The sequence below is a fragment of the Nuphar pumila genome, chromosome 5 (assembly GCF_984573655.1).
Source record: "Nuphar pumila chromosome 5, dmNupPumi1.hap1.1, whole genome shotgun sequence".
NCBI classification, from domain to species: domain Eukaryota; kingdom Viridiplantae; phylum Streptophyta; class Magnoliopsida; order Nymphaeales; family Nymphaeaceae; genus Nuphar; species Nuphar pumila.
In genome coordinates, this window is record NC_143253.1 from 136,469,141 (window position 1) to 136,480,320 (window position 11,180).

At 39.1% G+C, this 11,180-nt stretch overlaps 1 pseudogene; it reads left to right on the forward strand.

Annotated features, from left to right (window-relative positions):
* Positions 1-1,374: 1,374 nt before the first annotated feature.
* LOC149838931 (xyloglucan endotransglucosylase/hydrolase 2-like) lies at positions 1,375-2,502 on the forward strand (annotated as a pseudogene).
* Positions 2,503-11,180: the final 8,678 nt, after the last annotated feature.

Below are 11,180 nucleotides of genomic sequence, written 5' to 3' on the forward strand. Positions count from 1 at the left end.
GTTTAATGTTCATGCCAATATGCTTGCAGCTGAAAAGAGAATTTTTAATTGCACTATTTTTCACATGCCTATTATGTACCTGGGCTTGCCGTTACAAGTGAAGCACCTCTCTTCTGTTGCTTGGGCTCCGACGCTTCAAAAAGTGAAGCGGAAATTGCTTTCGTGGCAGTCATCTTATCTCTCCATCGTCGACCGTCTAACCTTAGTTAGACATTTTCTTTAACTATTCCAGAATTTTTCATGTTTATGTTTGTGATGCCTGTGGGAGTAAAGAAGCAACAGACGCGCTTGCTGGCAGGTTTTCTATGGTCTGGGTGTCAACTCAAGGGTAAGCGTCACTTGATTGGTTGACGTTCAGTGGTCTTACCTCGGCGTATGGCTGGTTTAGGCATTCCTGCGCCCAGACTGTGGAGCATTGTTCTTGTCGCCAAGTAATGTTGGTTGGCCCACCAACCGGATAACCCTTGTGCTCGTTTGCTTCTTTCTAAATATGAGGCTCCTGCTCTTATCCCAGTTCATCTGGGAACCCGGGGTTTGGCACTCTCGCACTTGCGTAAATCGTGGTTGAGGGATTTATCCTGCTTTAGAGACCATTTTGAGGACTTTAAAAATTTTGGTTAGTGGTTGCAGTGGGTGCTAGCGCCAAGCGGAAAGTTTCTCACCAAAAAAGCCTATACATCGTTGCTCCCTCCAGGAGCTGATTGGTTGTCGAGGATGTGGTTTGAGTGAAGGGTCCTTCTTCTCGTTCTCGAGTCCTGGCTTGGTTAGTTTTGCACGATAGGATCCAGACCCACAGTAATTTAAAGAAGTGGGGCATTCAGCTCTCGAGTTGGTGTGTGCTTTGTCAAGCTGCAGAAGAATCTACGTTTCACTTGTTCTGGTCTTGCCCAATATTTGTGAAAACTCTTTAGCAGGACTTGGAGGCATCCGAAAGTGTTTGTTAAGGAGGAGTCTTTTGCGGTAGATTTGATCTTGGGTCCAGTTTGTATTAGGCGCAACACGAGGTGGAGGTTCATCTGGCGAACGTGGTTGCTTACTTCTTGGTGGTTTGTTTGATGGTACAAAACGATGCTCATTTTTGTTAAATTCTTGTTAACATTCAAAACCTGGTGCATAAAATCTTGGTAGATGTTTATGCGATCTTGCGTATGCATCTTAGTGATCTTCCGCTCCCTCCTGCTGATGCTACCTCTCTTTTTCCATAATCTGGGCAAGCGGCTCCGGAGTGAGCCTGTTTTATCTGTCTGTTCTTTTTCTCTTATGCTTTCTTTATTTGTTTTGACTTTGCTGTTGTTTATTCATGGGTTCAACATTTTGTTGATCTTCATGACCGGTAATGTTGAATTTCTTTCGACTTTCTCTCTCTCTCATATGATGGTGCATGTTTGTGCAGCATCCGGTTTCCAATCAAATCAGGAGTTCTTGTTTGCTCGAATAAACATGCAGATCAAGTTGCCCGCCGGTCTCTGCAGGCACTGTTACTACCTTCTATGTAAGTTGCTCAAATCTTCCTATTTAATGCCCTATGTTTTTCTCTGTTTGTACTTTGTATTCTTATTGCTTTGCATCTTGACCTCTCATCATCACCCTGCCTTATATATTCTGTACTTAACTCTTCCTATGTTCACTCAATTTTATTTCTGTTTAAAAAAAATACTCTCGTTGAAAAATCTCCCAGCCATCAGTATATACACAATTATATCTTTCTCTCTAAACAATACAAGACAAAAATGCCTAATTTTTGTATAGTTTGACTGATTGATGTTCTTGGTATTAATGAGCAGATGTCATCACAAGGCTCCGCTCACGATGAGATAGACCTTGAGTTCCTCGGAAACGAGACTGGCCAACCTTATGTCCTGCACACCAACATCTATGCTCAAGGCAAAGGGAACAGAGAGATGCAGTTCTACCTCTGGTTCGACCCCACTGCTGCATAACACACCTACTCCATCCTATGGAACCCACAACACATTAAGTAAATACTCCCTATCCCTCTTCTTTACTTCCTCTGTTTTATCTTGCATGCCTTGCCTTACTGAACTCTTACTAATCATCCATCTTTCTTATATCTGTTTTCCAGAATTTATGTAGATAGGAGGCCCATCAGGGTCTTCACCAATTCGCAGTGCCTCAGGATCCCATTCCCCACAAGCCAACCAATGAGGGTGTATGCAAGCACATGGAATGCAGATGATTGGGCAACACAAGGGGGTATTGTGAAGACCAACTGAACCAATGCCCCCCTTCATCGCCTCCTACACAAACTTCAGGGCCATCCCTTGCCCTTCATCTTCTGAGTCACCCCTCCGTGGCCCACAACCATCCACACCCATTTCAACTTCTTCCTTAAATGACAATCAACAAGGCCTAAAACTCCCCCAAGTCGACAACTGGACCAGGAAGATGACACGGTTGTTGCAGAGGAGGTACATGATCTACAGCTACTGCAACGATGCACAACGCTTCCCTCAGGGCCTTCCTGCAGAGTGCCCCTACTAGAACTAGTCACTTGGACGCTCCTTTCTTCCTCACCATTGTCTAGCTCATTTGATTATCTCATTCATACAAACATTATAGGAAACACTGTCATTTGTACCAATTATATGTTCCATTCATTTTGTTTATTACAAAAATATTAAAGAGATTGAGAGCTCATTTTTGTTTTTGGTAGTCCAAGAGAAAAAATCCCCCGTCACTGATTAGGGATAAACTTAACCCTATAAAGAAAAAAAAAATCACTATATAAGCATTGAAGCCTTTCTCCACACATCTATCTTAATTTCAATAACTTTTGACAATCTTTTCATATAGGCCCAATGTAAGATACGAAAATTCATTTTTCAGTCTCTCACCAATAGCCCCAAAGAGTTTGGCTAAGTGGGATGGGGGCCTAAGCAGGCAGTCTAGGTTCTAATCCCACGGGCGTCACCCCTTGTGTAAGTCAAAGCGTGGAAACTCCGTGAAGCAAAAGGTAAGCCCACTGAATTTTACACTGCCAGGACAGTGATTATAAGTACGTCCGGCAGCCAGTACGTTTAGGTCTATGATCATGAAGGCGGTTTCTTCGTGTAAATATTAAAAAAAAAAATCACTCACTATAAAGAATAATGGTCTTTTAATAGTGCTCCTACTCTTGGTTGTCTTTTTCTGTATCTAGATCTGTCTCATCACCCTCTTCATGTTCAGGCAACTGAACCTGCTTTTGGACTGTGGGGCATTGGGTTGCCAGATGCCCAACTCCATCACAACGAAAACACCTTGGTTCGCTCTCAAGGGCCTGAGCACGTGACCTGGTGTTTTGTTCGGGCATTAAATTTTCACGTCATTGTCAGCCTGGTGCATCCTCGACGTCGGTGGTGGTGGACGAAAACCATGGCCTACTCAACCCATTTCAGGAAACCCTTCCACGGTTTCTTGAAACGAGAAGGGTTCTCCGTGAGGTTGGAACCGGTTCTCATAACCGGGTCGGATCAAGAACCAGATACAAACCCAGTTCCTATGTACAAGACCCAGTTTTGAAGGTTTTGGGTCTAGATTCAGGCAGGTTTTCACCAGTTCTGACCCAAGACGCCCCTGTTATAGGTACTGTTAGTCTGATCCAGGGTGCTCAACCTCTGTATTGGGCCCAAAAGACCTGATTTTGGTCATATGTCTCACATCCAAACCCAAAACAAACATAATCGGACCCGGACAAAACTCCAGTTCCAAATTCGGACTGAGTTAAGACCAAACTCATACATATTTTGCATCTAAATCGAGACTTAACCAAACTTATTTCCCTCAAGTCTCGATCTAATATATAACACAATCCATCCTGGGTCTGACAAATCAGTATTTTCCCAATCCAGTCGCGATCCAACCATATCTTCATCAAACTCCTAATCTTGGCTACCCAAACTTGAATCTAATCCATGAATCAAACCTCACCAAACCCAAAACCAACTTATCTAGCACCAAACTTATCCACAACCAACCTATGTTGAACTTATCCTATCCATTTGACACAGGACCCATCTAAGCCTACTTCAATAGGCAAATTTGGGTCGAACTAATTCTAAGTGGACCTATATGCCTCTTAAGTTAGATCATCATACTTTTGTTCCATGTCCCATATGAAGATATGTTTGTTTTTCTGTTTCACCAATCACTCGTTGATCAGATTATCATTTATCACTTAATCTCATCCTCTCTCATGTTTATTCCACTGTGCAACTTTCTAACACAATACACTAATCTAAATTAGTCTAATCCTTGTTAAATATATAAAATAAACATTTTTCATCTCAAAAGATCTTTCTAGTTCTCTCTAATTACAAAGAAAAAACATTAAACAAACCCTAATTCTAAATATAGAGCCAATATTCATTTAAATTCAAAACATCCATCCAAAAATCCATACATGGAAAATCGATTTATATGGATCCTATATATGGGCTCGATTTGTGCCTCGCTCATGATCCGCAACTGTTGAGTATGTTGCGTCATTTAATGGGCCACGCAAGGGTGTGTATTGAACTCATTTCTGCTGGACTACACAGTCATCATGATTCATGTTGGTAGGTACCAGTGAGTGTTGAGAATCACATGGTCAAGTTATATATTATCTTCTTCTCCAAAACTCCACTCTACATGATCAACTAAGTTCAATTGCCGCAATAACATTGTCAATATTTTTTCACTTTGGATCAATTTTTGGTTTGAACCAGTCCTAATCAGAAAAGGGATGTGGGTACCACTTGGAAAGAATGGAGACTATACAGTGTCATGCTGTAAATTGTGCACTTTGAATTTACATTAACAAAGGAGATTTCGTAAGAAATATCTGACATAATTTACACATGGCCGACAGAAAATATTGTCCAAAAGTGTTGCACCACATTGTTTGCCATCTCAGATCAATTTCATCTTGTTTTTGTAAAGAAATTTTGCAGCAAGTAAAATTATGCCAAGGAGTCTTCAACTTTCTTTGATCTCAAAACAACCAGCTTTTCAGGGCACTTGCAGACAAAAAATACAGCCGCTCCAATAGGGCTAAATTATTCATGATTTTGATGTGCATCCAATTGGAGGCACACAGATCAAGCTTTATAATTTTTTCATTTGGAAAGGACCAATGTATGATGTTAATGTGTTTTTTACCGAGCAGAAACTCGTCGGATGCGCTCCAAAGTGTTTTGGCCCAGTGGGATGGGGTTGAGGCTACTAGATAGGCAGTCTAGGTTCAAATCCTGCCGGGGTCAGCTCATTGCATTATAGCTGAAGCAAGACAACTCCTTAGGGGCGAGGCGTGCACCATGGTTTTACACCATGGGAAAAGCGATTGTAGGTTTCAGGCATAGTCCAGCGCAGCTAGGTCTCTTACACCAATGGTGGTTTCTCCGTTCCTCGTGGAAAAAAAAAAAAACTTGTCTAATGCAAGTATGAGCAGAGAATGAAAAAAAAGGAATGTTATTATCATTGGTATATTACATCCATGGTATACAATACACTTTATATAAAAAAGGCAACACGTTACAACAATATCCATAACAAATAACTGCATTATCACGATTGATAATGCGATCAACAATAGCAAATGCACAAAATGTGGTAACGTGGCATACGGTTACCATATTTTGCTGTTATTTGATCTTTATCCAGCAAACCGTGTGTTACCTTGCGTATATCCATTTGCTGTTACCCTGCGCATGATGCGGTAACCGTGGCATACGGTTACCACATTTGTGGTTATTTTATATTTATCACATCCATACAAAACCGTATGGATGCGACAAGATAAAGGATAATCTAACACTACACCTAAGGTGAGGCATGTGGGTTCAAAAGTCTCAACTTTCTCTTTAGTCGATGAAAAGGATCATGTGCTAATGGTTTGGTGAAGATATCCATACATTGTAAAATAGATGAAAGAAACTGGGTACATAATTCACCACACTGGATTTTGTCACAAATAATGTGATAACCAATCTCAATGTGTTTTGTTCGCTCATGAAATACGAGATTGACATCAATATATAAGACAACTTGATTACCACAGTATAGCATCATGGGCTATGAATAACGAATGCCAAGATCAGTGAGCAACGATTTTTGCCAAGTTAATTCACAATACGCCAAGGCCATGACTCGATACTCTGCTTCAATCGAAGATCGAGCAACTGTGGCTTACTTCTTCGTTTTTCATGAGATGGAACTACCGCCAAGAAGAATGAAATAGCTTGAGATGGATCGTCAAGTCATCGGGCAGGAGGCCCAATCTGAATCAGAGTAACCATTCAAATCAATCTTTGAAGAGGAAGAAAAAAAGGATACCATGACCCGGTGTCCATTTAAGATATTTTAATACACGAAGAGCTGCTTGCATATGGGAAACTCTGGGTTGATGCATGAATTGGCTCATAATATGCACAAAATAAATAATGTCGGGCCTGGTAATGGTGAGATAAATAAGTTGCCCAACGAGTCACCGATATGTAGTGGCTTTATGCAGAATGTCGCCATGCTCATTGTCGAGTTTAGTATAGGAGTCCATTGGTGTGGCTAGTGGTTTTGCTCAAAGGTAACCATTATCTGCGAGGATATCCAAAAGATATTTTCTTTAAGAGACAAAAATACACTATTTGGATTGTGTCACCTTAAGTCTCAGAAAATATTTTACCTTCCCAAAATCCTTAATGCAGAATAAATTGTTTAAGGTTGTTATGAGGTTCTCAATATATGCTATCTTGTTCCCAGCAATAATAATGTCATTGACATAAACAAGGATAAACACGCGGCCAACGGGGGTGTTTAATTATGAAGAACGATGAGTAGTCTGCCTTGGACTATGTAAAATCAAGGTTTTTAAGGAATGATGAAAACTTCACAAACCAATTGCATGAAGATTGCTTGAGTCCATAAATGGATTTGTTCAAGCAACAAACTTTCAGTTTCTCCTGACTTAAAAATCCTGGAGGAAGACTCATATACACTTTTTCCTCTAAGTCACCATATAGAAATGCATTGTTGATGTCAAATTGGTAAATAACTCATTGGAAGATAGCAGCCAGTGCAAGAAAGCATTGTATAGTGACAAGTTTAGCAACTGGCGTAAAGGTCTCATTGTAATCGAGCCATTCAATTTGAGTGTAACCTTTTGCGACTAAGCGGGCCTTATATCGCTTGATAGATCCATCTGAACGGTACTTGAATTTATAAACTCATTTGAAGTCGATGAGCTTTTTCTCAATAGGCAAATGAACAAGCGTCCAAGTGTGATTAGCTTCTAATGCCTAAATTTCAACTGCCATCGCCTCTTTTCAGTTAAGATTCTGGACAGCTTGAAGAAAAGATATAGGTTCAATGGTTTGGGTGATAACTGCTAATAAGGCTTTGTGAGAATCTAAAAATTTATCATAAGACAAGAAATGAGTGAGAGGATATTGAGTTTCTTTGGATGTATCCATCCCAGACGAAGGGGCTTTTACGACGGTGTAGCATCTATAATTTTTGAGATACCCAGGTTGAGCGCCTTGGGCTCAGATCTAAATCAATACGTGGCTCTTGGGTTGGATCAGGAGCTTCGTCAGATAGTACGACATTGTTGGGATCTAAAGTTGGATTGTGGTGAGATATGATGACATCACTATTTGGTGCTTGAGATACATCAGGAATTGGGATAGGCAGAACCACACTCCCATCATCTTCTGGTGCATCAACTATTTTTTGAAAGAAAAGAATATTTTCATGAAAAATCACATCCCTACTAGTGAAAATAGTTTGTTTGTAAAGATCATATACTCAATAAGCATTTTGGCCATGAGGATATCCAATGAACACGCATTATTTCACATGAGTGTCAAACTTATGTGAATGATGAATGTTGTGGGCATAACACAAGCAACCAAAAACATGTAGATGCTTGTAACTAGGATTTTTTTCAAGAAAAATCTCACAAGGAGTTTTACCAAGTAGGGCTTTGGTAGAAACTCGGTTAAGTAAATATGCACCTATAAGAATGCATTCTCCCCAGAATCTTATAGAAAGATTACTTTGTAATGGAAGGGAACGCGCCATATTCAAGACTTCACGATGCTTGTGTTCTACAATTCTATTTTGTTGGGGTGTGTAGATGCAACTATGTTGATGGACTACCCCTTGATTACGAAGGAAATACTGCATGTTATTTGAGAAAAATTTGGTTTCATTGTCACTTTGAAGATGTTGTATTTGAGTACTGAATTGGGTTTTAATTATGAAAAGAAAATCTTGCATAAGTTGTAAGGTTTTAGACTTATATCTCATTAGATACACCTAAATGCTTCTAAAAAAATTATCAATGATGATTAAAAAATAATGAGCACCCAAAGTAGAGGGAGTTTGGTATACTCCCCACAAATCACAATGTATCAATTGAAAAGGAACATTAGTTGAAATGAAGCTTATGGAAAATAGTAAATGAGATTGTTTGGCAAAATGATAAATGTCACAATGATCATCAAATGAACAAGCATCTATTTTATTAGAATTAACAAAAGATTGCAAACATTTATTAGAAATGTGGCCTAGTTTGGAATGCCAAATGTGGGCAGAGGTTAGGGCAGCCAAGGCAATCTCATTGGTATTCTAAAAAATATAGAGACAATTTCACCTCCTACCTGCTCCAATTGGCAATTTTGAGATACAGTCCTACAACAAACAACGGTCAGTGTAAAAAATCACTATGCAATCCAAATCTTGAGTTAATCTGCTTATGAAAATTAGGTTGAACTTAAATTTAAGAATATGCATGACATTTGAAAGACTTATTTTGAAAGATATGGTGGCATTTTCAACATGAGAGACATGGGTTAGGATCCCATTTGAAATGTTAACAGGAGGGCAAGGCACTGGTATTGGTGAGGTAAGATTTTGAAAAAATCCGGTCATATGATCGGTTGCTCTAGTGTCAATAATTCATTGTTGCAAAAGAGGGACAACAACAATGAAGTTTGAAACATTACCTGCTAAATGCACTTGTGGACTTGCTCGATTACCTTAATTGATAAAATTAAAAAATTATTCAACCTGATCCTTGGTGAATGATGTGTTTGATGTGGATTCATTGACTATGCTTGTATGAGTAAAGAATTTATGTTTTGCATTGAGCGTCCCATCACTTATTTTTTATTGACTCATGCTTATTTCATTTTGTTGATTAGGAAAATCGTGTAATTGAAAGCATTTAGTCTTGATGTGACCCACTTTGCTGCAGTAATCGCAGTGCGATCAAGATTGGCCTTAACGTGATTTTTCTTGTGTCTTACTATCACAACAAGAGGAGTTTCAATTATAGCATTATAAGCGATGCACATGCCATGTAGTGGCAATTCTTTATCCTGCTGCAAATGATCGCTAGAAGACATGAATAATATGACAGTAGCTCGACACCAACGGATATGACATGACGTCTTTCAATGATCAACAAAAGTGAGAGAACAAGGGTGTCATATCTCAAGAACGGAGAGGCGGCAATCTGCAATGGCAATGACGTGAAGATCTACAGTATAGAGGAGCAACAATTCTCGTTTGATTTGTAGTAAAGAAGAATAAGAAGTCTTGCAACAAAGGGTGGTCATATCTCAGAGAGGATAAACTCTGGCACTGAATGGAGCTGACAACCGATCTGATTGATTGATCTGCAAAAGCAGGCTTTGATACCATAAAGAATATTTAGATAATGAAAAAAAGGAATGTTATTATCATTGGTATATTACATCCGTGGTATACAACACACTTTATATAAAAAAGGAGACGCTACAACAATATCCATAAATTATCATGATTGATAATGCAGTCAACAATAGCGAATGCGCAAAATGTGGTAACGTGGCATACGCTTACCACATTTTGCTGTTATTTGATCTTTATTCAGCAAACCGTGTGTTACCTTGCACATATCCATTTGTTGTTACCCTGCGCATGATGTGGTAACCGTGGCATACGGTTACCACATTTGTGGTTATTTTATCTTTATCACATCCATACGAAACCGTATGGATGTGATAAGAAAAGGATAATTCTAACAAATTACTTAAATTAAAACCAGCTTAGGATCCAGGCTAAATCACTTGCAATAAACCAAACATGGATCCGTTTTCAGGGTACAATTTAGTGTAATTTTTAAACTGGACCGATGATCCTATGGATCCATTCCATCCAAAACACTGAAGGCAGGTCTATGCTGAAATATCTCGATGAGCTCATTATTGGGTTGAAACTCTAGGTAAAATATCTAGGAATATCAAGGACCTCGAGGAATATATCCTAACCCATCAAGCTCTTTGTCCTTGAATAGATCCACAATGCAGCCTGGTTATTATTGAGAAAGGCGAACATAGTAGGCGGCCTTTGAGTTTGATGACAATGCTAAATTTGAATCTCTTCCTTAAGAAGGGCTTAATATTTTCAAATTCAAATTGCTAAAATAGTGACTTTTTATTCACTCCAAATCAAAAGAGTCACTGCAGTTCAAAAAATAATTACCTGTTTTGAAAAATACCATTATTTTTTATAGGTGTTTTGCTCATTTCAATCAATTAAATGCTGCTAATAGTAACATATCTAGTTTAAGATTAGATGATTCATAAACATTAAAGGTTGGAAAGACAAATCGTCTTCCTATTTAGAATAGGGAGAAACCCACCCATATGTTTCAGACATCTCATTATGGGCTGAGGGCTACCACATTGAATAGGTCTTTTTTTGGGGTTACAGTGTAAAACTCCACGAATACTCCCCCTCTGCCCACCAATGATAGTTTTCTAATAGCTTCGACCTTGCAGAAGCACCTTGGGTATCAAACTTGCAACACCCTTCATCTCGAATATCTTAAGCCATCCCGTTTAGCTAGGCGAGAGAGAGATTGGTTATTGCATTTGGCTTCAATAGATGTGGTGGATGGACCATGGATTTCCATTGATGAATATCGAAAAATACAACTCTACAAGTTTGGAGAAAAGAATGTGCCAAAGTTGGTAAAAGCTCGTGAGTCTTTGGGGCCCACTTCGTGGTTAATTTGATGTTTTTTGGCAAATGTTAAGAGCAGTTTCTGAGGCTTCGGGGATAAGATCCTATTATAAGCAACTTGTCATATTATAGATCATTTTGAAGCAAGCAGAAGAAATTAAAAAAAAAATCATATTAACACTGCAAGCCCC